Below are 6,732 nucleotides of genomic sequence, written 5' to 3'. Positions count from 1 at the left end.
GAGTGCAATGTCTAAGGTTAATGTCAGCTAGCTAACAAGGTACACTAACGTGTTTTGTTTTAGCAACTAGTTTTCTCCTTAAGAACTTTGTGGTGTCTGTGTATGCTGTGGATAACATTAGTGTTCACAAGAACAAGATACACTCCCGTGTTTTGTTTTAGTTGCTCTTCAGATTGAAGCGGCCAGTTCTATATCGACTATATGTGTGATCTCCTTTTTACATCTCGTTGTGTCATTTGAGTTTATTTGCTGTGTGTAGATTCAAGGATTTTGGTTATCTTGTCCAGGGATGCAAACTTGTCATCTTTCGGCGAAATTCTCCGTTTTGAATCCAAAATAGGTCGTTTTTATGTAGATCTGCAATAAAAATATTTTTGGGGTATGGGAGGGGGTCTGGGACCCGGATTAATGTGCGGCCGCGAGCTTTTTTTTATATATTATAATGAAGCGCGAGCTGTGTGCTCGAGTCTTCCTGCCTGTCGGCTCTGCTCATGATGTATAATAAGCCTCTGCTGCTCGGCGATGATGGTCTAGCTTCAGCAGCTACATTACCTACGGTGCGTTCGTTAATATTAACTGTGCGTCCGGAGTCACTGTGGCACAGACTGGACCGCTGGTGAACAGCTGTTAGAACGGGCCGTTCAGGTGTTCAGAGTAGAGCTCCCTGTCGGAGCGGCAGAGCGTGATATGCACTGAAAAGTTTTTTTTCCCCGTCGCAATATTATCGTTGAGCTAGCTAACTAGCATACATTGTCACTATCTGCTAACGTTAGCTTTAGCCTTCGTTTTCTAATCGTTTTTTTCATAGGCTATAAACAGAGGTGGTATAAGTATATATCTTGAAATTGATTAAAAGTAGAAGTACTCAGTTCTTGTACTTGAGTAAAAGTAGAAGTACCAGAGTGTAGGAATACTCTGTTACAGTAAAAGTCCTGCATTCCAAATGTTCCTCAAGTAAAAGTAGAAAATTATTATTATCAAAATATAGTGAAAGTAGCGACAGTAAAAGTAGTCATTTTGCAGATTGGTCCATTTCAGAATAATATGATATGTTTTATAATGATTGATCATGAAAGTGTTCTCAAAGCTGTTAAAGGTGCAGCTAGTTTGAATGACTTTGTATACTGCAGGGTAGCTTGTGGATTTAATCCAGGTGGAACTAAAGTCTGATTTAACACTTGATTATATTTCACTTAATTAATCCAGATCTGTGAAGTAACTAAAGGTATTACATACATGTAGTGGAGTAAAAGTACACCATTTACCTCTGAACTGTAGTGGAGTAGAAGTACAAAGTAGCAAAACATTGAAATACTTAAGTAAAGTACAAGTATCTCAAAATTGTGCCCAAGTATAGTACTTGTTGAGTTTATGAACTTGGTTACTTTACACCAGTGGCTATAAAGATAGAAAGACTAAGCCTTGCACAGAGGCATGAAAATACATTTTCAAAATGCTCAACAGTGCTGCCAAAATTATAAACTGACTGCTACACAATTAAAATAAATGCTTTTTATATATTTCTATTAGATGTGACTCTATGGCGTTTCTGTTAATATTAACACTGCTGCTTTAGTTGTTCTGACTGCTAAAATCCTGTTATTCCTAATTTTAAAGCCGATATTCTGTGGGGTCAGGGGGCTCGGATCCTTGTCACCTTTTTCATACCTGATGAGTTTGCATCCCTGTTGTCAATTTGTTTGGTTATCTAGGCACAGCTGTGTGTGACTCCCTCTGGTACACTGGTATGTGTTTTCATAATGTAGAGAGCATTGATTAATTAATAAACTACACACTGACTCTAGATCCTGACCAAATCTTTATTTTTTGATCAAATGTTTTTCAAAAAAATGTATTGTATATTATATAACAGCTGCACATCACAGACCGGAGTCTCTGCTACTGTGGACCACGAAGGAGGGGATTATCATCCCCATCCCCAAAGACCCTGCATGGCGTGGAAATCTCCTCCTCCTGGAACAATTCTACACCCAGCATATGCTCCCTGTGTTGGCCAGTAGAGAGGAGGACATTTAAATAAACATACTCTTAACACCCTCGGACTCTGCGTTGTGTTTCGTATGTGTGATGGGGTGTTATGCAGAGGGGAGGAAAACAGGACACAGCAGATTGGGATTGTGGTGGAGATGCTGAGCAGTTATTTAATTGTTGCGTGTAATTATTATTATACTGCGTGCTTCTTAGTTATTCCATCTTTTGCTGTAACATGGATCTGTATGTAACTATATTTACTTGTTATCTACCACACTTCCTTCTACATCATACACCATCATTATACATGATAGTGTATATAGGATATATATTTATTTGTATACATATCTGTAAATTGTATAATTTCATTTTTCGTATTTGGGATTTCTCTTTTGTCCACTCAAATACACTTGGCCCTTTCTCTTTTCCATGTGGAAAATGGCAGCTGCATATTCTGCTTTTCTCATCTGCTCCCTGTCTGCTCATCTACGATGAGAAAATTATATAATTAATTACTAATAATCATTTAAACCTGTTATTACCAATATTTCACAAATTCTTCATGTAAACTTAAGAGTACAGCTGTATGTTGAGTATGTCAACTTTGCTTGGTTCATCTTACTGGGGGGCAGCTACATGGGTGTCAGTGCAGTCCACAATAATTTTGCAGCTGAAGGCAGAATGAATTTATTATTGACTCAGAATGAAGCACAACTTCATGTCATACAATACATTGACTTTATTTGTAATTGTGTAAAAAAATATGAATATTGATTAGCAAGCAGGACCTGCAGGAACAGAGAATGGTGATGGATGGAGCTGGGAAGAGAGAAGAATAAAGAAAACAGATCAACTTTATTATCGGATATTAAAAATTCAATTTCAAAACAAGTTGCCGCTCCTACAGTTTTCTAGTATGTAAAGATGATTTCACATGACCAATGCAAAATATCACACTCAATACATGTGTGTCTCTGGGGGGTGCATTGTGCCTTTGATGTATATAAATAATATACCATAACCAAATACTATTACGTACAGTGGAAATCAGGTTGCCAGAGCAGGTCAGTCCAGTGTGCTTGTTCCTCAGGGTCTCAGCAGTTACAGGTGAGGTAAAGAAAATAAAAGAGAAAAAGGTCAGTAACAACACTTTAAAGTAACAACACTGAATAATTATCTCTTTTAATAATTTTCTCTCAGTAATCACTCAACTACTGTCTTTCCAACAAACAGATTGACTCACTCTCACTATCATCACAATGAAACACGTCCAGAAGAATGTCATGCAAAGCTGCCTGCCTTCCTTCCTTCCTTCGACTCTCCCTGAACTGCCTGATCTTTTAATGGTCAATGTTAACCATTTGTGCAGATAGCATTAAGTAGAAAAGATCGCTGATACTAATGTGGGGTTAGCCTACCTCCCGCCCCCTTAGCACCTGGTGGAGGGGGCGATAGGCTACTCTTCAAATGTTTCACAAAATACTTACCATCATGAATACTCTTACTGTTTAACATTTCGGTTTACTTCGTGTTAAGGCTAATACAAATGACAAGGCTAAGTAATGTAATATAATGCTAACTAACATGCTCGCTACTAGCTAGGTAGCTAACTTGACTATGTTCCATGCAAAACATGTATATTACCTGATATGTTTGGTCCAACGACTCCTGGTCCTTTCATCAGACGGGAAGCGATAGAACGAGCAAGTGGTATGATCTCTTTTGTGATTACAACCTCGTACAAAGCACACAGGCATCTTGTAAAAGTGAATTTATTGGAGCAATCTCTTATATTTATTGGAGGGAATAAATCAGTCTTCTTCTTCCTCTTTGCTTTGCGAGTCACAACCAGTCTTGGAGCATTATCGCCTATGACATCACTTACGCGACCCAGAATGCATTTGGGATTTGTAGTCTTTCTAGTTGCGTATTATTCATAGTCTTATATTTCAGCAGTTTTACGACAAACTGTGACTTTTTTTGCATGGAAATGATTGTTTAAGATTGACAAACATCATATGTGTCATTCGTGGCACAATTCAAACGGGATCAAAAGATAACTTTTCTCTCTCCATTGACTTCTATGTATAATTTTCCGCTTCCGGGGTCCCATGGAGGCTCCCGGAAGGGGAGGGACTTCGCCTCTCTATAGACCCTTTTACAGCCAACGTCATCAAAAAGTTGCGCGCGCATGTGGGCAACGGAAGTGGTGTTGTTTTCAAGCAGTTCTGAATGACAAAGACAAGGTAGCAACTGGTTAGCAAGCATTTACAAACTGTACCCAGCATCAACATGTCTGGTTGTTGCGTATACGGTTGTACGAATCGCTATTCCACCGGCGGACTAAAGTTTTATAGGATTCCGAGAGGACCACGACCATTTCAGAGCAACCGGCGGCGTCTGTGGCTGCAGGCGATTAAACTTGGAATGAGGACATAATCAAAAATGCTCGTTACTGCAGCGCCCGCTTTATATCAGGTAATGAGCCTACTCTTTGATTTTACGGGAGAGCCTTGTTTACATTAGTGATTGTCTGTACGATGTAGAATAATAATCAAATGCAGCTAAAGTTTGATAAGCTGGCGTTAGATTTGCCTAGTAGCTTGCTAGGCTAAACAAACGTGTTTGTGTTTTATTTTTGCAGGCGAGGCATCATTGGACTCTAGTAGTCCTGATTTTGTGCCATCTGTGTTCATGTACACAAAACAAAGCCAGAACCCAAATTCAAAGATGGACAGGTAAGATTAGAGTTGACATCCTCTCAGTCGTTTTTTGTTTTGTTTACCTCTCTTGCATAAGCTTTGGTGCCTACAGCTGTTGTTTTGAGATATGGATTAGTCTAACTATGAATTTCTGCTGTTACTGTAGGTACCATTGGAAAAGGAGGAGAGCTGACACTGCAGCAAATCAACGTGTTACTTCTGAAACTCCAGAACAAGAATGCAGCATGGATCCAGAACAAGAATGCAGCATGGATCATTGTCCTGGTATGAATATATTTATGAATATATCATCTTACAATTAACTGATTGATTGTCAGGGTTCCCACCCTCACTGAAAGAATCAGTGTGCTCCTAGTGTGTGTGTGCTCCTGCCAGGCCCACTGCTCCAATTGCTATGTATGTCTGTGTGTGACGTGTACACTGGCCCCTGGATGGGTCAAATGCAGAGGAAAAGTCTCCCCCTGGGATCGATAATGTATCTTCTCTTCTGTCATGGAAAAGTTTTGAAAATTCATTGGTAAAAATGTGTGAGAACCCCTGAATTGTGAATTTGTTTGCATTGGTTGCAGCACATGCTAATTTTTCACTTTTCTATATTAAAGCTGAAGAGGATATCCCAGTTCCAAAGAGAGAGTACGATGATCTGAACCTGAGATACAGTCAACTTCAGGAGGAATATGTCAACCTGCAACAGGAGTTTGACACACTACGAGCAGAAAATGTAAAGCTTAAAGAGGAGCTGCACAAATCTACATTCTCCTACACCACTGTTAAGTGCAACATTGGACAATTGATTTTTCTCACAGGACTGACCTCTGTGGTCTTTGAGTGGCTGATTACAAAAATGATGGGCAGTGTAGAAAGAATTCACAACAAACTTACAGTAGAGGACCATCTATTGATTATATTGATGAAATTAAGGTTGGGCCTATGTAATACTGACTTGGCTTATAGATTTCAGGTATCAAAAACCACCTTATCAAATATTTTGCGGAGCTGGGTCCCTGCTATGGCCTTGGTCCTCAAGCCACTCATCAAATGGCCAAGTAAGGGATGCAGTACTTAAAAATATGCCAAAAATATTCAAGCGCAACTTTAGAAGATGCCGGTGCATAATAGATTGCACAGAAATGTTCATAGCTAGACCCAGTAATCTGACTTCCAGGGCCCAGACATGGTCAAACTATAAACACAACAACACCATTAAATATTTGATCGGCATCACTCCAGCTGGTGCAATTTCATTTCTGTCTCCTGGGTGGAGTGGACGGGTTTCAGACAAGCAGATCACTAAGGAGTCAGGTTTCCTCAAACTTTTGGAGCCTAGGGATGAGGTTTTAGCAGACAGAGGATTTCTCATCAGAGATGAGCTTGCGGCCTATGGTGCAACCCTTCGTATCCCTCATTTCACAAAAGGAAAGAAGCAGCTTTCTGCACAGGAAGTGGACACATCTAGACAACTTTCTCGTGTGAGGATCCATGTAGAGCGAGTTATTGGTCGGTGGAAAAACTTTAAGATTTTACAAACAGTTATTCCTTTGTCGCAGGTTGACATACTAGATCAGGGGTACTCAAATACAAATGTTAAAGGTCCAAAAAAAAGTTTTTAATAAGACAAAGGTCCGATTATTACGGTCATTCAACATTTAAAAAAATTGCAACAAGATTCTTAACACGAGGTTGCAAAAACAAAAATAATCTGTATGCAGCAGTTTTCATTGTTATTGCGTCTGTGCTTGATCCCTCAGAGTCGCAGAGCTGCACAGTTATGAATAAAGGCAGCCGCACCCTCTTTCATCCAGCATTCCCATCATTGCTTTATAAGTGTCTTGCCCCCTTGTGTGTCCACTGAGGTTCGTCAGGCCCGACACATCTTCAACAAACTCCCCCTTTGCCTCATCATAAAAACTCACAAACACCAGCAACTGAGCATTGTCAGTGGTGCCAGTGGACTCATCCACAGCTAAGGAAATGCACTGTGCATTTTGTATTCCATCACAAAGCTGATTAATCAAAT

The 6,732-nt window shown here is 39.8% G+C and overlaps 1 long non-coding RNA gene across 1 annotated transcript; it reads right to left on the bottom strand.

Annotated features, from left to right (window-relative positions):
- Positions 1 to 2,711: 2,711 nt before the first annotated feature.
- Positions 2,712 to 3,170, bottom strand: LOC307037116. The gene is made up of 2 exons (XR_013807606.1): positions 3,032 to 3,170; positions 2,712 to 2,811 (listed from the first exon to the last, which is right to left on the bottom strand). It is a non-coding gene; the product is annotated as an uncharacterized lncRNA (long non-coding RNA).
- Between the last annotated feature and the right edge of the window lie 3,562 nt (positions 3,171 to 6,732).

The sequence above is a fragment of the Notothenia rossii genome, assembly GCF_949606895.1.
Source record: "Notothenia rossii genome assembly, chromosome: 4".
Lineage (NCBI taxonomy): Eukaryota > Metazoa > Chordata > Actinopteri > Perciformes > Nototheniidae > Notothenia > Notothenia rossii.
This window is presented reverse-complemented; position numbering and strand designations above follow the sequence as displayed.